Genomic DNA, 24,948 nt, shown 5'->3' on the forward strand with positions numbered 1-24,948 from the left:
GTACTGCTGCGGACATAACCAATGTTGTTGTGAGGATAAGGGTTGTATTTGTAAATGAGTTAGGCATTTTCTTTCAAGGGCAGAAAACTCCCCCCTGCAACTGGCCTCCCTCCTATGCTCCAGTCAGAAGGCATACTTTTTCTGACTGAGCATGGTGCTAATCACGCCAAGTTAGCGAATTTGATCCCAGTATTGGCCACTTTGTCAATTTGGGAAATATTTCTGCAGAAGGATGAGATTGATGCAGAATTGGCACTCACAGCTTTAGAGTTACTAACACAAGTTGCTGTTTTGTTGGAAGCAGCTGTGCATACATAGTCACGGGTCAGTACTACTGCGGACATAACCAATGTTGTTGTGAGGATAAGGGTTGTATTTGTGAATGAGTTAGGCATTTTCTTTCAAGGGAAGAAAACTCCCCCCTGCAACTGGCCTCCCTCCTATGCTCCAGTCAGAAGGCATACTTTTTCTGACTGAGCATGGTGCTAATCACGCCAAGTTAGCGAATTTGATCCCAGTATTGGCCACTTTGTCAATTTGGGAAATATTTCTGCAGAAGCATGAGTTTGATGCAGAATTCCCACCCACAGCTTTAGATTTACTATGACAAGTTTGCTGTTTTGTTGGAAGCAGCAGTCCATAAATGGTCACAGGTCAGTACTGCTGTGGGAAATGACCAATGAGATGCATTTAACCTTCTTTGTCCCAGTTCTACTTAAATGTGATGCAGGCTACAAGTCAGTTTGAAGATAATTGTCATATTCATGAATTTCCTTCAGATCACATGTAGTTTTTCTTTAGGTTGTTGTGAGGATAAGGGTTTTATGTGTGAATGAGTTAGGCATTTTTTTCCAAGGGAAAAAGACTCTCAGATGGCTGGTTTGCTCAGTTGGTTAGAGCGTGGTGCTAATAACGCCAAGGTCACGGGTTCGATCCCCGTATTGGCCACTTTGTCATTTTGGGAAATATTTCTGCAGAAGGATGAGATTGATGCAGAATTGGCACTCACAGCTTTAGAGTTACTAAAACAAGATTGCTGTTTTGTTGGAAGCAGCTGTGCATACATAGTCACGGGTCAGTACTGCTGCGGACATAACCAATGTTGTTGTGAGGATAAGGGTTGTATTTGTGAATGAGTTAGGCATTTTCTTTCAAAGGAAGAAAACTCCCCCCTGCAACTGGCCTCCCTCCTATGCTCCAGTCAGAAGGCATACTTTTTCTGACTGAGCATGGTGCTAATAAAGCCAAGTTAGCGAATTTGATCCCAGTATTGGCCACTTTGTCAATTTGGGAAATATTTCTGCAGAAGCATGAGATTGATGCAGAATTCCCACCCACAGCTTTAGATTTACTATGACTAGTTTGCTGTTTTGTTGGAAGCAGCAGTCCATAAATGGTCACAGGTCAGTACTGCTGTGGGAAATGACCAATGAGATGCATTTAACCTTCTTTGTCCCAGTTCTACTTAAATGTGATGCAGGCTACAAGTCAGTTTGAAGATAATTGTCATATTCATGAATTTCCTTCAGATCACATGTAGTTTTTCTTTAGGTTGTTGTGAGGATAAGGGTTTTATGTGTGAATGAGTTAGGCATTTTTTTTCCAAGGGAAGAAAAAATCCCCCTGTACCTGGCCTCCCTCTTATGGTCCAGTCAGAAATATGCTTCTCAGCTGGTCGGTTAGCTCAGTTGGTTAGAGCGTTGTGCTAATAACGCCAAGGTCACGGGTTCGATCCCCGTATTGGCCACTTTGTCATTTTGGGAAATATTTCTGCAGAAGGATGAGATTGATGCAGAATTGGCACTCACAGCTTTAGAGTTACTAACACAAGATTGCTGTTTTGTTGGAAGCAGCTGTGCATACATAGTCACGGGTCATTTCTGCTGCGGACATAACCAATGTTGTTGTGAGGATAAGGGTTGTATTTGTGAATGAGTTAGGCATTTTCTTTCAAGGAAAGAAAACTCCCCCCTGCAACTGACCTCCCTCCTATGCTCCAGTCAGAAGCATACTTTTTCTGACTGAGCATGGTGCTAATCACGCCAAGTTAGCGAATTTGATCCCAGTATTGGCCACTTTGTCAATTTGGGAAAAATGTCTGCAGAAGCATTAGATTGATGCAGAATTCCCACCCACAGCTTTAGATTTACTATGACAAGTTTGCTGTTTTGTTGGAAGCAGCAGTCCATAAATGGTCACAGGTCAGTACTTCTGTGGGAAATGACCAATGAGATGCATATAGCCTTCTTTGTCGCAGTACTACTTAAATGTGATGCAGGCCACAAGTCAGTTTGAAGATAATTGTAATATTCATGAATTTCCTTCAGATCACATGGAGTTTTTCTTTAGGTTGTTGTGAGGATAAGGGTTGTCTGTGTGAATGAGTTAGGCATTTTTTTTCCGAGGGAAGAAAACATCCCCCTACAACTGGCCTCATGCTTATGCTTGAGTCAGAAACGAAACTCTCAGCTGGCTGTTTACCTCATTTGGTTAGAGCGTGGTGCTAATAATGGCAAGGTCACGGGTTCGATCCCCGTATTGGCCCCCTTGTCATTTTGGGAAATATTTCTGCAGAAGCATGAGATTGATGCAGAATTGGCACTCACAGCTTTAGAGTTACTAACACAAGATTGCTGTTTTGTTGGAAGCAGCTGTGCATACATAGTCACGGGTCAGTACTGCTGCGGACATAACCAATGTTGTTGTGACGATAAGGGTTGTATTTGTGAATGAGTTAGGCATTTTCTTTCAAGGGAAGAAAACTCCCCCCTGCAACTGGCCTCCCTCCTATGCTCCAGTCAGAAGGCATACTTTTTCTGACTGAGCATGGTGCTAATCACGCCAAGTTAGCGAATTTGATCCCAGTATTGGCCACTTTGTCAATTTGGGAAATATTTCTGCAGAAGCATGAGATTGATGCAGAATTCCCACCCACAGCTTTAGATTTACTATGACTAGTTTCCTGTTTTGTTGGAAGCAGCAGTCCATAAATGGTCACAGGTCAGTACTGCTGTGGGAAATGACCAATGAGATGCATTTAACCTTCTTTGTCCCAGTTCTACTTAAATGTGATGCAGGCTACAAGTCAGTTTGAAGATAATTGTCATATTCATGAATTTCCTTCAGATCACATGTAGTTTTTCTTTAGGTTGTTGTGAGGATAAGGGTTTTATGTGTGAATGAGTTAGGCATTTTTTTTCCAAGGGAAGAAAAAATCCCCCTGTACCTGGCCTCCCTCTTATGGTCCAGTCAGAAATATGCCTCTCAGCTGGTCGGTTAGCTCAGTTGGTTAGAGCGTTGTGCTAATAACGTATTGGCCACTTTGTCATTTTGGGAAATATTTCTGCAGAAGGATGAGATTGATGCAGAATTGGCACTCACAGCTTTAGAGTTTCTAACACAAGATTGCTGTTTTGTTGGAAGCAGCTGTGCATACATAGTCACGGGTCCGTACTGCTGCGGACATAACCAATGTTGTTGTGAGGATAAGGGTTGTATTTGTGAATGAGTTAGGCATTTTCTTTCAAGGGAAGAAAACTCCCCCCTGCAACTGGCCTCCCTCCTATGCTCCAGTCAGAAGGCATACTTTTTCTGACTGAGCATGGTGCTAATCACGCCAAGTTAGCGAATTTGATCCCAGTATTGGCCACTTTGTCAATTTGGGAAATATTTCTGCAGAAGGATGAGATTGATGCAGAATTGGCACTCACAGCTTTAGAGTTACTAACACAAGATTGCTGTTTTGTTGGAAGCAGCTGTGCATACATAGTCACGGGTCAGTACTACTGCGGACATAACCAATGTTGTTGTGAGGATAAGGGTTGTATTTGTGAATGAGTTAGGCATTTTCTTTCAAGGGAAGAAAACACCCCCCTGCAACTGGCCTCCCTCCTATGCTCCAGTCAGAAGGCATACTTTTTCTGACTGAGCATGGTGCTAATCACGCCAAGTTAGCGAATTTGATCCCAGTATTGGCCACTTTGTCAATTTGGGAAATATTTCTGCAGAAGCATGAGTTTGATGCAGAATTCCCACCCACAGCTTTAGATTTACTATGACAAGTTTGCTGTTTTGTTGGAAGCAGCAGTCCATAAATGGTCACAGGTCAGTACTGCTGTGGGAAATGACCAATGCGATGCATTTAACCTTCTTTGTCCCAGTTCTACTTAAATGTGATGCAGGCTACAAGTCAGTTTGAAGATAATTGTCATATTCATGAATTTCCTTCAGATCACATGTAGTTTTTCTTTAGGTTGTTGTGAGGATAAGGGTTTTATGTGTGAATGAGTTAGGCATTTTTTTCCAAGGGAAAAAGACTCTCAGATGGCTGGTTAGCTCAGTTGGTTAGAGCGTGGTGCTAATAACGCCAAGGTCACGGGTTCGATCCCCATATTGGCCACTTTGTCATTTTGGGAAATATTTCTGCAGAAGGATGGGATTGATGCAGAATTGGCACTCACAGCTTTAGAGTTACTAACACAAGATTGCTGTTTTGTTGGAAGCAGTTGTGCATACATAGTCACGGGACAGTACTGCTGCGGACATAACCAATGTTGTTGTGAGGATAAGGGTTGTATTTGTGAATGAGTTAGGCATTTTCTTTCAAGGGAAGAAAAAATCCCCCTGCAACTGGCCTCCCTCTTATGCTCCAGTCAGAAATATGCCTCTCAGCTGGCCGGTTAGCTCCGTTGGTTAGAGCGTGGTGCTAATGACGCCAAGGTCACAGGTTCGATCCCCGTATTGGCCACTTTCTCATTTTGGGAAATATTTCTGCAGAAGCTTGAGATTGATGCAGAATTGGCACTCACAGCTTTAGAGTTACTAACACAAGATTGCTGTTTTGTTGGAAGCAGTTGTGCATACATAGTCACGTGACAGTACTGCTGCGGACATAACCAATGTTGTTGTGAGGATAAGGGTTGTATTTGTGAATGAGTTAGGCATTTTCTTTCAAGGGAAGAAAACTCCCCCCTGCAACTGGCCTCCCTCCTATGCTCCAGTCAGAAGGCATACTTTTTCTGACTGAGCATGGTGCTAATCACGCCAAGTTAGCGAATTTGATCCCAGTATTGGCCACTTTGTCAATTTGGGAAATATTTCTGCAGAAGCATGAGATTGATGCAGAATTCCCACCCACAACTTTAGATTTACTATGACTAGTTTGCTGTTTTGTTGGAAGCAGCAGTCCATAAATGGTCACAGGTCAGTACTGCTGTGGGAAATGACCAATGAGATGCATTTAACCTTCTTTGTCCCAGTTCTACTTAAATGTGATGCAGGCTACAAGTCAGTTTGAAGATAATTGTCATATTCATGAATTTCCTTCAGTTCACATGTAGTTTTTCTTTAGGTTGTTGTGAGGATAAGGGTTTTATGTGTGAATGACTTAGGCATTTTTTTTCCAAGGGAAGAAAAAATCCCCCTGCAACTGGCCTCCCTCTTATGCTCCAGTCAGAAACAGGACTCTCAGCTGGCCGGTTAGAGCGTGGTGCTAATAACGCAAAGGTCACGGGTTCGATCCTCGTATTGGCCACTTTCTCATTTTGGGAAATATTTCTGCAGAAGCATGAGATTGATGCAGAATTGGCACTCACAGCTTTAGAGTTACTAACACAAGATTGCTGTTTTGTTGGAAGCAGCTGTGCATACATAGTCACGGGTCAGTACTGCTGCGGACATAACCAATGTTGTTGTGAGGATAAGGGTTGTATTTGTGAATGAGTTAGGCATTTTCTTTCAAGGGAAGAAAACTCCCCCCTGCAACTGGCCTCCCTCCTATGCTCCAGTCAGAAGGCATACTTTTTCTGACTGAGCATGGTGCTAATCACGCCAAGTTAGCGAATTTGATCCCAGTATTGGCCACTTTGTCAATTTGGGAAATATTTCTGCAGAAGCATGAGATTGATGCAGAATTCCCACCCACAGCTTTAGATTTACTATGACTAGTTTGCTGTTTTGTTGGAAGCAGCAGTCCATAAATGGTCACAGGTCAGTACTGCTGTGGGAAATGACCAATGAGATGCATTTAACCTTCTTTGTCCCAGTTCTACTTAAATGTGATGCAGGCTACAAGTCAGTTTGAAGATAATTGTCATATTCATGAATTTCCTTCAGATCACATGTAGTTTTTCTTTAGGTTGTTGTGAGGATAAGGGTTTTATGTGTGAATGAGTTAGGCATTTTTTTTCCAAGGGAAAAAGACTCTCAGCTGGCCGGTTAGCTCAGTTGGTTAGAGCGTGTTGCTAATAACGCCAAGGTCACCGTTCGATCCCCGTATTGGCCACTTTGTCATTTTGGGAAATATTTCTGCAGAAGCATGAGATTGATGCAGAATTGGCACTCACAGCTTTAGAGTTACTAACACAAGATTGCTGTTTTTTTGGTAGCAGCTGCTCGATCTCTCCTCTGCCTTTGACACTGTCAACCATGCCATCCTGCTCAACCGTCTCCGGGAAAACCTGGGTATCACTGGTCAGGCTCTGGCGTGGCTGACCTCTTTCCTTACAAATCGACCCTCCCAGGTCCAACTGGGGTCCTTCCTCTCCGACATCTTTTTCTCCACCTGTGGTGTCCCCCAGGGATCTAATCTCTCTCCCTGGCTGATCAACCAGTATCTCGCACTCCTTGCCCACGCATCGCCGCTCTCTGCCCTAATTTCCAGTGCTATGCGGACGACACCCAGCTCATTTTCAGGCTACCCTCAGCCTCCCCCTCTCCTTCCCTCATCTCGGACTGTCTGTCTGCTATCCAAGAATGGTGTGCCGCCAATGACCTCTGCCTTAATGCCAGTAAGACTGAGATTCTACTCATCGGTACTCCCACTCCCTCCTTTCCTGCAGCTCTCTGGCCTGCCTCCCTTGGCCCCCTCCCTGCTCCTACCGGCAAGGCAAAAAACCTTGGGGTCATCTTCGACTCCACACTCTCCTTCTCTCCTCATATTTCTGACGTCGCCAAGAGGTCACACTGCCAGCTGCACCTCCTCAGAGGTATTCTTCCCTTCCTCTCCTTCCCCCAGAAGCTCACTGTCTCCCGAGCCCTGGTTCTCTCGAAGCTGGACTACTGTAACAGCCTCTATCTTAACCTGCCTGCCTCCACTCTCCGCCCTCTGCAACTCATCCAGAACAGAACTGCGAGACTTGTCCTTGGCCTCAAGCCCAGGGACCGTATCTCTCCAGGACTGAAATCTCTACACTGGCTCCCAGTGGCTGCGAGGATAAAGTTCAAAACCCTCTGCATTGTCCACATGGCCTTCTGGGGCCTGGGTCCTAAATACCTTCAACTCTCTCTTCCCAAATATCTTCCTTCCCGAGCCCTTCGCTCATCCGCCTCCAATTCCCTCAGGGTTAGCCGCTTCTCGAAGCATCGAGCTGGGGGTAGATCTCTCTCCGCGGCAGGGGCCTCCCTCTGGAACAGCCTTCCTGCCTCCCTGAACTTGAGGAGAACCATCTCCGGTTCCGGAAGCACCTCAAAACCTTCCTCTTTGCTTCTGCTTTCTCTCTCCCTCTCCCCTGCTGAACAGCTAATTAATTGTTCACTGAAACTGCACTGATCCTGCAACTGGACCACTCTAAACGGCCTCGGTCCTGGGCCCAGCCACTCTCCACTTGCACTGATGCCCTGGAACCCCTTTGCACTGCGGGACTGTCTCTGTATCCCTACAGCCCCCCCCCTTCCCCAGCACTTGCTCTGCACTTACCTCGCACTTGCCACCAGCTGGCCCTATTTATTTATTTATTACTTTATGCCACTTACCTTGTACTGCACTTCCCCCCCTCCCCTTCCCCTTGCACTTTTCCCCCTCCCCCACCCCTGCACTTGCGCGATCTGAATGACACCTGGCCTAGTAGGATCGTTGTCTGTCTCCCCTTGTCCCTCCCCTCCCTGCCTCGTCGCGCCTTGAAACACCTGTGTATAGGCGCGTTACAAATACCATATCATATCATATCATATCATAGCTGTGCATACATGGTCACGGGTCAGTACTGCTGCGGGACATAACCAATGTTGTTGTGAGGATAAGGGTTGTATTTGTGAATGAGTTAGGCATTTTCTTTCAAGGGAAGAAAACTACCCCCTGCAACTGGCCTCCCTCCTATGCTCCAGTCAGAAGGCATACTTTTTCTGACTGAGCATGGTGCTAATCACGCCAAGTCAGCGAATTTGATCCCAGTATTGGCCACTTTGTCAATTTGGGAAATATTTCTGCAGAAGCATGAGATTGATGCAGAATTCCCACCCACAGCTTTAGATTTACTATGACTAGTTTGCTGTCTTGTTGGAAGCAGCAGTCCATAAATGGTCACAGGTCAGTACCGCTGTGGGAAATGACCAATGAGATGCATTTAACCTTCTTTGTCCCAGTTCTACTTAAATGTGATGCAGGCTACAAGTCAGTTTGAAGATAATTGTCATATTCATGAATTTCCTTCAGATCACATGTAGTTTTTCTTTAGGTTGTTGTGAGGATAAGGGTTTTATGTGTGAATGAGTTCGGCATTTTTTTTCCAAGGGAAGAAAAAATCCCCCTGCAACTGGCCTCCCTCTTATGCTCCAGTCAGAAACAGGACTCTCAGCTGGCAGGTTAGAGCGTGGTGCTAATAACGCCAAGGTCACCGGTTCGATCCCTGTATTGGCCACTTTGTCATTTTGGGAAATATTTCTGCAGAAGCATGAGATTGATGCAGAATTGGCACTCTCAGCTTTAGAGTTACTAACACAAGATTGCTGTTTTGTTGGAAACAGCTGTGCATACATGGTCACGGGTCAGTACTGCTGCGGGACATAACCAATGTTGTTGTGAGGATAAGGGTTGTATTTGTGAATGAGTTAGGCATTTTCTTTCAAGGGAAGAAAACTCCCCCCTGCAACTGGCCTCCCTCCTGTACTCCAGTCAGAAGGCATACTTTTTTTGACTGAGCATGGTGTTAATCACGCCAAGTTAGCGAATTTGATCCCAGTATTGGCCACTTTGTCAATTTGGGAAATATTTCTGCAGAAGCATGAGATTGATGCAGAATTCCGACCCACAGCTTTAGATTTACTATGACTAGTTTCCTGTTTTGTTGGAAGCAGCAGTCCATAAATGGTCACAGGTCAGTACTGCTGTGGGAAATGACCAATGAGATGCATTTAACCTTCTTTGTCCCAGTTCTACTTAAATGTGATGCAGGCTACAAGTCAGTTTGAAGATAATTGTCATATTCGTGAATTTCCTTCAGATCACATGTAGTTTTTCTTTAGGTTGCTGTGAGGATAAGGGTTTTATGTGTGAATGAGTTAGGCATTTTTTTTCCAAGGGAAGAAAAAATCCCCCTGCAACTGGCCTCCCTCCTATGCTCCAGTCAGAAGGCTTACTTTTTCTGACTGAGCATGGTGCTAATCACACCAAGTTAGCGAATTTGATCCCAGTATTGGCCACTTTGTCAATTTGGGAAATATTTCTGCAGAAGGATGAGATTGATGCAGAATTGGCACTCACAGCTTTAGAGTTACTAACACAAGATTGCTGTTTTGTTGGAAGCAGCTGTGCATACATAGTCACGGGTCAGTACTACTGCGGACATAACCAATGTTGTTGTGAGGATAAGGGTTGTATTTGTGAATGAGTTAGGCATTTTCTTTCAAGGGAAGAAAACTCCCCCCTGCAACTGGCCTCCCTCCTATGCTCCAGTCAGAAGGCATACTTTTTCTGACTGAGCATGGTGCTAATCACGCCAAGTTAGCGAATTTGATCCCAGTATTGGCCACTTTGTCAATTTGGGAAATATTTCTGCAGAAGCATGAGATTGATGCAGAATTCCCACCCACAGCTTTAGATTTACTATGACAAGTTTGCTGTTTTGTTGGAAGCAGCAGTCCATAAATGGTCACAGGTCAGTACTGCTGTGGGAAATGACCAATGAGATGCATTTAACCTTCTTTGTCCCAGTTCTACTTAAATGTGATGCAGGCTACAAGTCAGTTTGAAGATAATTGTCATATTCGTGAATTTCCTTCAGATCACATGTAGTTTTTCTTTAGGTTGTTGTGAGGATAAGGGTTTTATGTGTGAATGGGTTAGGCATTTTTTTTCCAAGGGAAGAAAAAATCCCCCTGCAACTGGCCTCCCTCTTATGCTCCAGTTAGAAATAGCCTCTCAGCTGGCCGGTTAGCTCAGTTGGTTAGAGCGTGGTGCTAATAACGCCAAGGTCACGGGTTCGATCCCCGTATTGGCCACTTTGTCATTTTGGGAAATATTTCTGCAGAAGGATGAGATTGATGCAGAATTGGCACTCATAGCTTTAGAGTTACTAACACAGGATTGCTGTTTTGTTGGAAGCAGCTGTGCATACATAGTCACGGGTCAGTACTGCTGCGGACATAACCAATGTTGTGAGGATAAGGGTTGTATTTGTGAATGAGTTAGGCATTTTCTTTCAAGGGAAGAAAACTCCCCCCTGCAACTGGCCTCCCTCCTATGCTCCAGTCAGAAGGCATACTTTTTCTGACTGAGCATGGTGCTAATCACGCCAAGTTAGCGAATTTGATCCCAGTATTGGCCACTTTGTCAATTTGGGAAATATTTCTGCAGAAGCATGAGATTGATGCAGAATTCCCACCCACAGCTTTAGATTTACTATGACTAGTTTGCTGTTTTGTTGGAAGCAGCAGTCCATAAATGGTCACAGGTCAGTACTGCTGTGGGAAATGACCAATGAGATGCATTTAACCTTCTTTGTCCCAGTTCTACTTAAATGTGATGCAGGCTACAAGTCAGTTTGAAGATAATTGTCATATTCATGAATTTCCTTCAGATCACATGTAGTTTTTCTTTAGGTTGTTGTGAGGATAAGGGTTTTATGTGTGAATGAGTTAGGCATTTTTTTTCCAAGGGAAAAGACTTTCAGCTGGCCGGTTAGCTCAGTTGGTTAGAGCGTGGTGCTAATAACGCCAAGGTCACAGGTTCGATCCCCGTATTGGCCACTTTCTCATTTTGGGAAATATTTCTGCAGAAGCTTGAGATTGATGCAGAATTGGCACTCACAGCTTTAGAGTTACTAACACAAGATTGCTGTTTTGTTGGAAGCAGTTGTGCATACATAGTCACGGGACAGTACTGCTGCGGACATAACCAATGTTGTTGTGAGGATAAGGGTTGTATTTGTGAATGAGTTAGGCATTTTCTTTCAAGGGAAGAAAACTCCCCCCTGCAACTGGCCTCCCTCCTATGCTCCAGTCAGAAGGCATACTTTTTCTGACTGAGCATGGTGCTAATCACGCCAAGTTAGCGAATTTGATCCCAGTATTGGCCACTTTGTCAATTTGGGAAATATTTCTGCAGAAGCATGAGATTGATGCAGAATTCCCACCCACAACTTTAGATTTACTATGACTAGTTTGCTGTTTTGTTGGAAGCAGCAGTCCATAAATGGTCACAGGTCAGTACTGCTGTGGGAAATGACCAATGAGATGCATTTAACCTTCTTTGTCCCAGTTCTACTTAAATGTGATGCAGGCTACAAGTCAGTTTGAAGATAATTGTCATATTCATGAATTTCCTTCAGATCACATGTAGTTTTTCTTTAGGTTGTTGTGAGGATAAGGGTTTTATGTGTGAATGACTTAGGCATTTTTTTTCCAAGGGAAGAAAAAATCCCCCTGCAACTGGCCTCCCTCTTAGGCTCCAGTCAGAAACAGGACTCTCAGCTGGCCGGTTAGAGCGTGGTGCTAATAACGCAAAGGTCACGGGTTCGATCCTCGTATTGGCCACTTTCTCATTTTGGGAAATATTTCTGCAGAAGCATGAGATTGATGCAGAATTGGCACTCACAGCTTTAGAGTTACTAACACAAGATTGCTGTTTTGTTGGAAGCAGCTGTGCATACATAGTCACGGGTCAGTACTGCTGCGGACATAACCAATGTTGTTGTGAGGATAAGGGTTGTATTTGTGAATGAGTTAGGCATTTTCTTTCAAGGGAAGAAAACTCCCCCCTGCAACTGGCCTCCCTCCTATGCTCCAGTCAGAAGGCATACTTTTTCTGACTGAGCATGGTGCTAATCACGCCAAGTTAGCGAATTTGATCCCAGTATTGGCCACTTTGTCAATTTGGGAAATATTTCTGCAGAAGCATGAGATTGATGCAGAATTCCCACCCACAGCTTTAGATTTACTATGACTAGTTTGCTGTTTTGTTGGAAGCAGCAGTCCATAAATGGTCACAGGTCAGTACTGCTGTGGGAAATGACCAATGAGATGCATTTAACCTTCTTTGTCCCAGTTCTACTTAAATGTGATGCAGGCTACAAGTCAGTTTGAAGATAATTGTCATATTCATGAATTTCCTTCAGATCACATGTAGTTTTTCTTTAGGTTGTTGTGAGGATAAGGGTTTTATGTGTGAATGAGTTAGGCATTTTTTTTCCAAGGGAAAAAGACTCTCAGCTGGCCGGTTAGCTCAGTTGGTTAGAGCGTGTTGCTAATAACGCCAAGGTCACCGTTCGATCCCCATATTGGCCACTTTGTCATTTTGGGAAATATTTCTGCAGAAGCATGAGATTGATGCAGAATTGGCACTCACAGCTTTAGAGTTACTAACACAAGATTGCTGTTTTGTTGGAAGCAGTTGTGCATACATAGTCACGGGTCAGTACTGCTGCGGACATAACCAATGTTGTTATGAGGATAAGGGTTGTATTTGTGAATGAGTTAGGCATTTTCTTTCAAGGGAAGAAAACTCCCCCCTGCAACTGGCCTCCCTCCTATGCCCCAGTCAGAAGGCATACTTTTTCTGACTGAGCATGGTGCTACTCACGCCAAGTTAGCGAATTTGATCCCAGTATTGGCCACTTTGTCAATTTGGGAAATATTTCTGCAGAAGCATGAGATTGATGCAGAATTCCCACCCACAGCTTTAGATTTACTATGACTAGTTTGCTGTCTTGTTGGAAGCAGCAGTCCATAAATGGTCACAGGTCAGTACCGCTGTGGGAAATGACCAATGAGATGCATTTAACCTTCTTTGTCCCAGTTCTACTTAAATGTGATGCAGGCTACAAGTCAGTTTGAAGATAATTGTCATATTCATGAATTTCCTTCAGATCACATGTAGTTTTTCTTTAGGTTGTTGTGAGGATAAGGGTTTTATGTGTGAATGAGTTCGGCATTTTTTTTCCAAGGGAAGAAAAAATCCCCCTGCAACTGGCCTCCCTCTTATGCTCCAGTCAGAAACAGGACTCTCAGCTGGCAGGTTAGAGCGTGGTGCTAATAACGCCAAGGTCACCGGTTCGATCCCTGTATTGGCCACTTTGTCATTTTGGGAAATATTTCTGCAGAAGCATGAGATTGATGCAGAATTGGCACTCTCAGCTTTAGAGTTACTAACACAAGATTGCTGTTTTGTTGGAAGCAGCTGTGCATACATGGTCACGGGTCAGTACTGCTGCGGGACATAACCAATGTTGTTGTGAGGATAAGGGTTGTATTTGTAAATGAGTTAGGCATTTTCTTTCAAGGGCAGAAAACTCCCCCCTGCAACTGGCCTCCCTCCTATGCTCCAGTCAGAAGGCATACTTTTTCTGACTGAGCATGGTGCTAATCACGCCAAGTTAGCGAATTTGATCCCAGTATTGGCCACTTTGTCAATTTGGGAAATATTTCTGCAGAAGGATGAGATTGATGCAGAATTGGCACTCACAGCTTTAGAGTTACTAACACAAGATTGCTGTTTTGTTGGAAGCAGCTGTGCATACATAGTCACGGGTCAGTACTACTGCGGACATAACCAATGTTGTTGTGAGGATAAGGGTTGTATTTGTGAATGAGTTAGGCATTTTCTTTCAAGGGAAGAAAACTCCCCCCTGCAACTGGCCTCCCTCCTATGCTCCAGTCAGAAGGCATACTTTTTCTGACTGAGCATGGTGCTAATCACGCCAAGTTAGCGAATTTGATCCCAGTATTGGCCACTTTGTCAATTTGGGAAATATTTCTGCAGAAGCATGAGTTTGATGCAGAATTCCCACCCACAGCTTTAGATTTACTATGACAAGTTTGCTGTTTTGTTGGAAGCAGCAGTCCATAAATGGTCACAGGTCAGTACTGCTGTGGGAAATGACCAATGAGATGCATTTAACCTTCTTTGTCCCAGTTCTACTTAAATGTGATGCAGGCTACAAGTCAGTTTGAAGATAATTGTCATATTCATGAATTTCCTTCAGATCACATGTAGTTTTTCTTTAGGTTGTTGTGAGGATAAGGGTTTTATGTGTGAATGAGTTAGGCATTTTTTTCCAAGGGAAAAAGACTCTCAGATGGCTGGTTAGCTCAGTTGGTTAGAGCGTGGTGCTAATAACGCCAAGGTCACGGGTTCGATCCCCGTATTGGCCACTTTGTCATTTTGGGAAATATTTCTGCAGAAGGATGAGATTGATGCAGAATTGGCACTCACAGCTTTAGAGTTACTAAAACAAGATTGCTGTTTTGTTGGAAGCAGCTGTGCATACATAGTCACGGGTCAGTACTGCTGCGGACATAACCAATGTTGTTGTGAGGATAAGGGTTGTATTTGTGAATGAGTTAGGCATTTTCTTTCAAAGGAAGAAAACTCCCCCCTGCAACTGGCCTCCCTCCTATGCTCCAGTCAGAAGGCATACTTTTTCTGACTGAGCATGGTGCTAATAAAGCCAAGTTAGCGAATTTGATCCCAGTATTGGCCACTTTGTCAATTTGGGAAATATTTCTGCAGAAGCATGAGATTGATGCAGAATTCCCACCCACAGCTTTAGATTTACTATGACTAGTTTGCTGTTTTGTTGGAAGCAGCAGTCCATAAATGGTCACAGGTCAGTACTGCTGTGGGAAATGACCAATGAGATGCATTTAACCTTCTTTGTCCCAGTTCTACTTAAATGTGATGCAGGCTACAAGTCAGTTTGAAGATAATTGTCATATTCATGAATTTCCTTCAGATCACATGTAGTTTTTCTTTAGGTTGTTGTGAGGATAAGGGTTTTATGTGTGAATGAGTTAGGCATTTTTTTTCCAAGGGAAGAAAAAATCCCCCTGTACCTGGCCTCCCTCTTATGGTCCAGTCAGAAATATGCCTCTCAGCTGGTCGGTTAGCTCAGTTGGTTAGAGCGTTGTGCTAATAACGCCAAGGTCACGGGTTCGATCCCCGTATTGGCCACTTTGTCATTTTGGGAAATATTTCTGCAGAAGGATGAGATTGATGCAGAATTGGCACTCACAGCTTTAGAGTTACTAACACAAGATTGCTGTTTTGTTGGAAGCAGCTGTGCATACATAGTCACGGGTCATTTCTGCTGCGGACATAACCAATGTTGTTGTGAGGATAAGGGTTGTATTTGTGAATGAGTTAGGCATTTTCTTTCAAGGAAAGAAAACTCCCCCCTGCAACTGACCTCCCTCCTATGCTCCAGTCAGAAGCATACTTTTTCTGACTGAGCATGGTGCTAATCACGCCAAGTTAGCGAATTTGATCCCAGTATTGGCCACTTTGTCAATTTGGGAAAAATGTCTGCAGAAGCATTAGATTGATGCAGAATTCCCACCCACAGCTTTAGATTTACTATGACAAGTTTGCTGTTTTGTTGGAAGCAGCAGTCCATAAATGGTCACAGGTCAGTACTTCTGTGGGAAATGACCAATGAGATGCTTATAGCCTTCTTTGTCGCAGTACTACTTAAATGTGATGCAGGCCACAAGTCAGTTTGAAGATAATTGTAATATTCATGAATTTCCTTCAGATCACATGGAGTTTTTCTTTAGGTTGTTGTGAGGATAAGGGTTGTCTGTGTGAATGAGTTAGGCATTTTTTTTCCGAGGGAAGAAAACATCCCCCTACAACTGGCCTCATGCTTATGCTTGAGTCAGAAACGAAACTCTCAGCTGGCTGTTTACCTCATTTGGTTAGAGCGTGGTGCTAATAATGGCAAGGTCACGGGTTCGATCCCCGTATTGGCCTCCTTGTCATTTTGGGAAATATTTCTGCAGAAGCATGAGATTGATGCAGAATTGGCACTCACAGCTTTAGAGTTACTAACACAAGATTGCTGTTTTGTTGGAAGCAGCTGTGCATACATAGTCACGGGTCAGTACTGCTGCGGACATAACCAATGTTGTTGTGACGATAAGGGTTGTATTTGTGAATGAGTTAGGCATTTTCTTTCAAGGGAAGAAAACTCCCCCCTGCAACTGGCCTCCCTCCTATGCTCCAGTCAGAAGGCATACTTTTTCTGACTGAGCATGGTGCTAATCACGCCAAGTTAGCGAATTTGATCCCAGTATTGGCCACTTTGTCAATTTGGGAAATATTTCTGCAGAAGCATGAGATTGATGCAGAATTCCCACCCACAGCTTTAGATTTACTATGACTAGTTTCCTGTTTTGTTGGAAGCAGCAGTCCATAAATGGTCACAGGTCAGTACTGCTGTGGGAAATGACCAATGAGATGCATTTAACCTTCTTTGTCCCAGTTCTACTTAAATGTGATGCAGGCTACAAGTCAGTTTGAAGATAATTGTCATATTCATGAATTTCCTTCAGATCACATGTAGTTTTTCTTTAGGTTGTTGTGAGGATAAGGGTTTTATGTGTGAATGAGTTAGGCATTTTTTTTCCAAGGGAAGAAAAAATCCCCCTGTACCTGGCCTCCCTCTTATGGTCCAGTCAGAAATATGCCTCTCAGCTGGTCGGTTAGCTCAGTTGGTTAGAGCGTTGTGCTAATAACGTATTGGCCACTTTGTCATTTTGGGAAATATTTCTGCAGAAGGATGAGATTGATGCAGAATTGGCACTCACAGCTTTAGAGTTTCTAACACAAGATTGCTGTTTTGTTGGAAGCAGCTGTGCATACATAGTCACGGGTCAGTACTGCTGCGGACATAACCAATGTTGTTGTGAGGATAAGGGTTGTATTTGTGAATGAGTTAGGCATTTTCTTTCAAGGGAAGAAAACTCCCCCCTGCAACTGGCCTCCCTCCTATGCTCCAGTCAGAAGGCATACTTTTTCTGACTGAGCATGGTGCTAATCACGCCAAGTTAGCGAATTTGATCCCAGTATTGGCCACTTTGTCAATTTGGGAAATATTTCTGCAGAAGGATGAGATTGATGCAGAATTGGCACTCACAGCTTTAGAGTTACTAACACAAGATTGCTGTTTTGTTGGAAGCAGCTGTGCATACATAGTCACGGGTCAGTACTACTGCGGACATAACCAATGTTGTTGTGAGGATAAGGGTTGTATTTGTGAATGAGTTAGGCATTTTCTTTCAAGGGAAGAAAACTCCCCCCTGCAACTGGCCTCCCTCCTATGCTCCAGTCAGAAGGCATACTTTTTCTGACTGAGCATGGTGCTAATCACGCCAAGTTAGCGAATTTGATCCCAGTATTGGCCACTTTGTCAATTTGGGAAATATTTCTGCAGAAGCATGAGTTTGATGCAGAATTCCCACCCACAGCTTTAGATTTACTATGACAAGTTTGCTGTTTTGTTGGAAGCAGCAGTCCATAAATGGTCACAGGTCAGTACTGCTGTGGGAAATGACCAATGAGATGCATTTAACCTTCTTTGTCCCAGTTCTACTTAAATGTGATGCAGGCTACAAGTCAGTTTGAAGATAATTGTCATATTCATGAATTTCCTTCAGATCACATGTAGTTTTTCTTTAGGTTGTTGTGAGGATAAAGGTTTTATGTGTGAATGAGTTAGGCATTTTTTTCCAAGGGAAAAAGACTCTCAGATGGCTGGTTAGCTCAGTTGGTTAGAGCGTGGTGCTAATAACGCCAAGGTCACGGGTTCGATCCCCGTATTGGCCACTTTGTCATTTTGGGAAATATTTCTGCAGAAGGATGAGATTGATGCAGAATTGGCACTCACAGCTTTAGAGTTACTAACACAAGATTGCTGTTTTGTTGGAAGCAGCTGTGCATACATAGTCACGGGTCAGTACTGCTGCGGACATAACCAATGTTGTTGTGAGGATAAGGGTTGTATTTGTGAATGAGTTAGGCATTTTCTTTCAAAGGAAGAAAACTCCCCCCTGCAACTGGCCTCCCTCCTATGCTCCAGTCAGAAGGCATACTTTTTCTGACTGAGCATGGTGCTAATAAAGCCAAGTTAGCGAATTTGATCCCAGTATTGGCCACTTTGTCAATTTGGGAAATATTTCTGCAGAAGCATGAGATTGATGCAGAATTCCCACCCACAGCTTTAGATTTACTATGACTAGTTTGCTGTTTTGTTGGAAGCAGCAGTCCATAAATGGTCACAGGTCAGTACTGCTGTTGGAAATGACCAATGAGATGCATTTAACCTTCTTTGTCCCAGTTCTACTTAAATGTGATGCAGGCTACAAGTCAGTTTGAAGATAATTGTCAAATTCATGAATTTCCTTCAGATCACATGTAGTTTTTCTTTAGGTTGTTGTGAGGATAAGGGTTTTATGTGTGAATGAGTTAGGCATTTTTTTTTCCAAGGGAAGAAAAAATCCCCCTGCAACTGGCCTCCCTCTTATGGTCCAGTCAGAAATATGCCTCTCAGCTGGCCGGTTAGCTCAGTTGGTTAGAGCGTTGTGCTAATAACGCCAAGGTCACGGGTTCGATCCCCGTATTGGCCACTTTGTCATTTTGGGAAATATTTCTGCAGAAGGATGAGATTGATGCAGAATTGGCACTCACAGCTTTAGAGTTACTAACACAAGATTGCTGTTTTGTTGGAAGCAGCTGTGCATACATAGTCACGGGTCAGTACTGCTGCGGACATAACCAATGTTGTTGTGAGGATAAGGGTTGTATTTGTGAATGAGTTAGGCATTTTCTTTCAAGGAAAGAAAACTCCCCCCTGCAACTGACCTCCCTCCTATGCTCCAGTCAGAAGCATACTTTTTCTGACTGAGCATGGTGCTAATCACGCCAAGTTAGCGAATTTGATCCCAGTATTGGCCACTTTGTCAATTTGGGAAATATTTCTGCAGAAGGATGAGATTGATGCAGAATTGGCACTCACAGCTTTAGAGTTACTAACACAAGATTGCTGTTTTGTTGGAAGCAGCTGTGCATACATAGTCACGGGTCAGTACTACTGCGGACATAACCAATGTTGTTGTGAGGATAAGGGTTGTATTTGTGAATGAGTTAGGCATTTTCTTTCAAGGGAAGAAAACTCCCCCCTGCAACTGGCCTCCCTCCTATGCTCCAGTCAGAAGGCATACTTTTTCTGACTGAGCATGGTGCTAATCACGCCAAGTTAGCGAATTTGATCCCAGTATTGGCCACTTTGTCAATTTGGGAAATATTTCTGCAGAAGCATGAGTTTGATGCAGAATTCCCACCCACAGCTTTAGATTTACTATGAGAAGTTTGCTGTTTTGTTGGAAGCAGCAGTCCATAAATGGTCACAGGTCAGTACTGCTGTGGGAAATGACCAATGAGATGCATTTAACCTTCTTTGTCCCAGTTCTACTTAAATGTGATGCAGGCTACAAGTCAGTTTGAAGATAATTGTCATATTCATGAATTTCCTTCAGATCACATGTAGTTTTTCTTTAGGTTGTTGTGAGGATAAGGGTTTTATGTGTGAATGAGTTAGGCATTTTTTCCAAGGGAAAAAGACTCTCAGCTGGCTGGTTAGCTCAGTTGGTTAGAGCGTGGTGCTAATAACGCCAAGGTCACGGGTTCTATCCCCGTATTGGCCACTTTGTCATTTTGGGAAATATTTCTGCAGAAGGATGAGATTGATGCAGAATTGGCACTCACAGCTTTAGAGTTACTAACACAAGATTGCTGTTTTGTTGGAAGCAGCTGTGCATACATAGTCACGGGTCAGTACTGCTGCGGACATAACCAATGTTGTTGTGAGGATAAGGGTTGTATTTGTGAATGAGTTAGGCATTTTCTTTCAAAGGAAGAAAACTCCCCCCTGCAACTGGCCTCCCTCCTATGCTCCAGTCAGAAGGCATACTTTTTCTGACTGAGCATGGTGCTAATAAAGCCAAGTTAGCGAATTTGATCCCAGTATTGGCCACTTTGTCAATTTGGGAAATATTTCTGCAGAAGCATGAGATTGATGCAGAATTCCCACCCACAGCTTGAGATTTACTATGACTAGTTTGCTGTTTTGTTGGAAGCAGCAGTCCATAAATGGTCACAGGTCAGTACTGCTGTGGGAAATGACCAATGAGATGCATTTAACCTTCTTTGTCCCAGTTCTACTTAAATGTGATGCAGGCTACAAGTCAGTTTGAAGATAATTGTCATATTCATGAATTTCCTTCAGATCACATGTAGTTTTTCTTTAGGTTGTTGTGAGGATAAGGGTTTTATGTGTGAATGAGTTAGGCATTTTTTTTCCAAGGGAAGAAAAAATCCCCCTGCAACTGGCCTCCCTCTTATGGTCCAGTCAGAAATATGCCTCTCAGCTGGCCGGTTAGCTCAGTTGGTTAGTTGTGCTAATAACGCCAAGGTCACGGGTTCGATCCCCGTATTGGCCACTTTGTCATTTTGGGAAATATTTCTGCAGAAGGATGAGATTGATGCAGAATTGGCACTCACAGCTTTAGAGTTACTAACACAAGATTGCTGTTTTGTTGGAAGCAGCTGTGCATACATAGTCACGGGTCAGTACTGCTGCGGACATAACCAATGTTGTTGTGAGGATAAGGGTTGTATTTGTGAATGAGTTAGGCATTTTCTTTCAAGGAAAGAAACCTCCCCCCTGCAACTGACCTCCCTCCTATGCTCCAGTCAGAAGCATACTTTTTCTGACTGAGCATGGTGCTAATCACGCCAAGTTAGCGAATTTGATCCCAGTATTGGCCACTTTGTCAATTTGGGAAAAATGTCTGCAGAAGCATTAGATTGATGCAGAATTCCCACCCACAGCTTTAGATTTACTATGACAAGTTTGCTGTTTTGTTGGAAGCAGCAGTCCATAAATGGTCACAGGTCAGTACTGCTGTGGGAAATGACCAATGAGATGCATATAGCCTTCTTTGTCGCAGTACTACTTAAATGTGATGCAGGCCACAAGTCAGTTTGAAGATAATTGTAATATTCATGAATTTCCTTCAGATCACATGGAGTTTTTCTTTAGGTTGTTGTGAGGATAAGGGTTGTCTGTGTGAATGAGTTAGGCATTTTTTTTCCAAGGGAAGAAAACATCCCCCTACAACTGGCCTCCTGCTTATGCTTGAGTCAGAAACAAAACTCTCAGCTGGCTGTTTAGCTCATTTGGTTAGAGCGTGGTGCTAATAATGGCAAGGTCACGGGTTCGATCCCCGTATTGGCCTCCTTGTCATTTTGGGAAATATTTCTGCAGAAGCATGAGATTGATGCAGAATTGGCACTCACAGCTTTAGAGTTACTAACACAAGATTGCTGTTTTGTTGGTAGCAGCTGTGCATACATGGTCACGGGTCAGTACTGCTGCGGGACATAACCAATGTTGTTGTGAGGATAAGGGTTGTATTTGTGAATGAGTTAGGCATTTTCTTTCAAGGGAAGAAAACTACCCCCAGCAACTGGCCTCCCTCCTATGCTCCAGTCAGAAGGCATACTTTTTCTGACTGAGCATGGTGCTAATCACGCCAAGTCAGCGAATTTGATCCCAGTATTGGCCACTTTGTCAATTTGGGAAATATTTCTGCAGAAGCATGAGATTGATGCAGAATTCCCACCCACAGCTTTAGATTTACTATGACTAGTTTGCTGTTTTGTTGGAAGCAGCAGTCCATAAATGGTCACAGGTCAGTACTGCTGTGGGAAATGACCAATGAGATGCATTTAACCTTCTTTGTCCCAGTTCTACTTAAATGTGATACAGGCTACAAGTCAGTTTGAAGATAATTGTCATATTCGTGAATTTCCTTCAGATCACATGTAGTTTTTCTTTAGGTTGTTGTGAGGATAAGGGTTTCATGTGTGAATGAGTTAGGCATTTTCTTTCAAGGGAAGAAAACTCCCCCCTGCAACTGGCCTCCCTCCTATGCTCCAGTCAGAAGGCATACTTTTTCTGACTGAGCATGGTGCTAATCACGCCAAGTTAGCAAATTTGATCCCAGTATTGGCCACTTTGTCAATTTGGGAAATATTTCTGCAGAAGCATGAGTTTGATGCAGAATTCCCACCCACAGCTTTAGATTTACTATGACAAGTTTGCTGTTTTGTTGGAAGCAGCAGTCCATAAATGGTCACAGGTCAGTACTGCTGTGGGAAATGACCAATGAGATGCATTTAACCTTCTTTGTCCCAGTTCTACTTAAATGTGATGCAGGCTACAAGTCAGTTTGAAGATAATTGTCATATTCGTGAATTTCCTTCAGATCACATGTAGTTTTTCTTTAGGTTGTTGTGAGGATAAGGGTTTTATGTGTGAATGAGTTAGGTATTTTTTTTCCAAGGGAAGAAATAATCCCCCTGCAACTGGCCTCCCTCTTATGCTCCAGTCAGAAATATGCCTCTCAGCTGGCCGGTTAGCTCAGTTGGTTAGAGCGTGGTGCTAATAACGCCAAGGTCACAGGTTTGATCCCCGTAATTTTGGGAAATATTTTTGCAGAAGCATGAGATTGATGCAGAATTGGCACTCACAGCTTTAGAGTTACTAACACAAGATTGCTGTTTTGTTGGAAGCAGCTGTGCATACATAGCCACGGGTCAGTACTGCTGCGGACATAACCAATGTTGTTGTGAGGATAAGGGTTGTATTTGTGAATGAGTTAGGCATTTTCTTTCAAGGGAAGAAAACTCCCCCCTGCAACTGGCCTCCCTCCTATGCTCCAGTCAGAAGGCATACTTTTTCTGACTGAGCATGGTGCTAATCACGCCAAGTTAGCGAATTTGATCCCAGTATTGGCCACTTTGTCAATTTGGGAAATATTTCTGCAGAAGCATGAGATTGATGCAGAATTCCCACCCACAACTTTAGATTTACTATGACCAGTTTGCTGTTTTGTTGGAAGCAGCAGTCCATAAATGGTCACAGGTCAGTACTGCTGTGGGAAATGACCAATGAGATGCATTTAACCTTCTTTGTCCCAGTTCTACTTAAATGTGATGCAGGCTACAAGTCAGTTTGAAGATAATTGTCATATTCATGAATTTCCTTCAGATCACATGTAGTTTTTCTTTAGGTTGTTGTGAGGATAAGGGTTTTATGTGTGAATGAGTTAGGCATTTTTTTTCCAAGGGAAGAAAAAATCCCCCTGCAACTGGCCTCCCTCTTATGCTCCAGTCAGAAAAAGGACTCTCAGCTGGCCGGTTAGAGCGTGGTGCTAATAATGCCAAGGTCACGGGTTCGATCCCCATATTGGCCACTTTGTCATTTTGGGAAATATTTCTGCAGAAGCATGAGATTGATGCAGAATTGGCACTCACAGCTTTAGAGTTACTAACACAAGATTGCTGTTTTGTTGGAAGCAGCTGTGCATACATGGTCACGGGTCAGTACTGCTGCGGGACATAACCAATGTTGTTGTGAGGATAAGGGTTGTATTTGTGAATGAGTTAGGCATTTTCTTTCAAGGGAAGAAACCTCCCCCCTGCAACTGGCCTCCCTCCTATGCTCCAGTCAGAAGGCATACTTTTTCTGACTGAGCATGTTGCTAATCACGCCAAGTTAGCAAATTTGATCCCAGTATTGGCCACTTTGTCAATTTGGGAAATATTTCTGCAGAAACATGAGATTGATGCAGAATTCCCACCCACAACTTTAGATTTACTATGACTAGTTTGCTGTTTTGTTGGAAGCAGCAGTCCATAAATGGTCACAGGTCAGTACTGCTGTGGGAAATGACCAATGAGATGTATTTAACCTTCTTTGTCCCAGTTCTACTTAAATGTGATGCAGGCTACAAGTCAGTTTGAAGATAATTGTCATATTCATGAATTTCCTTCAGATCACATGTAGTTTTTCTTTAGGTTGTTGTGAGGATAAGGGTTTTATGTGTGAATGAGTTAGGCATTTTTTTTCCAAGGGAAGAAAAAATCCCCCTGCAACTGGCCTTCCTCTTATGCTCCAGTCAGAAACAGGACTCTCAGCTGGCCCGTTAGAGCGTGGTGCTAATAACGCCAAGGTCACGGGTTCGATCCCCGTATTGGCCACTTTGTCATTTTGGGAAATATTTCTGCAGAAGCATGAGATTGATGCAGAATTGGCACTCACAGCTTTAGAGTTACTAACACAAGATTGCTGTTTTGTTGGAAGCAGCTGTGCATACATAGTCACGGGTCAGTACTGCTGCGGACATAACCAATGTTGTTGTGAGGATAAGGGTTGTATTTGTGAATGAGTTAGGCATTTTCTTTCAAGGGAAGAAAACTCCCCCCTGCAACTGGCCTCCCTCCTATGCTCCAGTCAGAAGGCATACTTTTTCTGACTGAGCATGGTGCTAATCACGCCAATTTAGCGAATTTGATCCCAGTATTGGCCACTTTGTCAATTTGGGAAATATTTCTGCAGAAGCATGAGATTGATGCAGAATTCCCACCCACAGCTTTAGATTTACTATGACTAGTTTGCTGTTTTGTTGGAAGCAGCAGTCCATAAATGGTCACAGGTCAGTACTGCTGTGGGAAATGACCAATGAGATGCATTTAACCTTCTTTGTCCCAGTTCTACTTAAATGTGATGCAGGCTACAAGTCAGTTTGAAGATAATTGTCATATTCATGAATTTCCTTCAGATCACATGTAGTTTTTCTTTAGGTTGTTGTGAGGATAAGGGTTTTATGTGTGAATGAGTTAGGCATTTTTTTTCCAAGGGAAGAAAAAATCCCCCTGCAACTGGCCTCCCTCTTATACTCCAGTTAGAAATATGCATCTCAGCTGGTCGGTTAGCTCAGTTGGTTAGAGCATGGTGCTAATAACGCCAAGGTTGGCCACTTTGTCATTTTGGGAAATATTTCTGCAGAAGGATGAGATTGATGCAGAATTGGCACTCACAGCTTTAGAGTTTC

The 24,948-nt window shown here is 43.4% G+C and overlaps 10 non-coding genes across 10 annotated transcripts; all 10 read left to right on the forward strand.

Moving 5' to 3' along the window:
* The first annotated feature begins 874 nt into the window (after positions 1–874).
* Positions 875–948, forward strand: TRNAI-AAU (transfer RNA isoleucine (anticodon AAU)). Its single transcript has one exon. It is a non-coding gene; the product is annotated as a tRNA-Ile (tRNA).
* Positions 949–1,673: 725 nt separating this feature from the next.
* On the forward strand, positions 1,674–1,747 carry TRNAI-AAU (transfer RNA isoleucine (anticodon AAU)). The gene has a single exon. It is a non-coding gene; the product is annotated as a tRNA-Ile (tRNA).
* Positions 1,748–4,325: 2,578 nt separating this feature from the next.
* TRNAI-AAU (transfer RNA isoleucine (anticodon AAU)) lies at positions 4,326–4,399 on the forward strand. The gene has a single exon. It is a non-coding gene; the product is annotated as a tRNA-Ile (tRNA).
* A 5,742-nt stretch (positions 4,400–10,141) lies between these two features.
* Positions 10,142–10,215, forward strand: TRNAI-AAU (transfer RNA isoleucine (anticodon AAU)). The gene has a single exon. It is a non-coding gene; the product is annotated as a tRNA-Ile (tRNA).
* A 673-nt stretch (positions 10,216–10,888) lies between these two features.
* On the forward strand, positions 10,889–10,962 carry TRNAI-AAU (transfer RNA isoleucine (anticodon AAU)). Its single transcript has one exon. It is a non-coding gene; the product is annotated as a tRNA-Ile (tRNA).
* A 3,328-nt stretch (positions 10,963–14,290) lies between these two features.
* Positions 14,291–14,364, forward strand: TRNAI-AAU (transfer RNA isoleucine (anticodon AAU)). The gene has a single exon. It is a non-coding gene; the product is annotated as a tRNA-Ile (tRNA).
* Positions 14,365–15,089: 725 nt separating this feature from the next.
* Positions 15,090–15,163, forward strand: TRNAI-AAU (transfer RNA isoleucine (anticodon AAU)). Its single transcript has one exon. It is a non-coding gene; the product is annotated as a tRNA-Ile (tRNA).
* A 2,578-nt stretch (positions 15,164–17,741) lies between these two features.
* On the forward strand, positions 17,742–17,815 carry TRNAI-AAU (transfer RNA isoleucine (anticodon AAU)). Its single transcript has one exon. It is a non-coding gene; the product is annotated as a tRNA-Ile (tRNA).
* A 726-nt stretch (positions 17,816–18,541) lies between these two features.
* TRNAI-AAU (transfer RNA isoleucine (anticodon AAU)) lies at positions 18,542–18,615 on the forward strand. Its single transcript has one exon. It is a non-coding gene; the product is annotated as a tRNA-Ile (tRNA).
* Positions 18,616–19,618: 1,003 nt separating this feature from the next.
* Positions 19,619–19,692, forward strand: TRNAI-AAU (transfer RNA isoleucine (anticodon AAU)). Its single transcript has one exon. It is a non-coding gene; the product is annotated as a tRNA-Ile (tRNA).
* Positions 19,693–24,948: the final 5,256 nt, after the last annotated feature.

Source organism: Ambystoma mexicanum, chromosome 1p (assembly GCF_040938575.1).
Source record: "Ambystoma mexicanum isolate Mex_15411 chromosome 1p, UKY_AmexF1_1, whole genome shotgun sequence".
Taxonomy (NCBI): Eukaryota; Metazoa; Chordata; class Amphibia; order Caudata; family Ambystomatidae; genus Ambystoma; species Ambystoma mexicanum.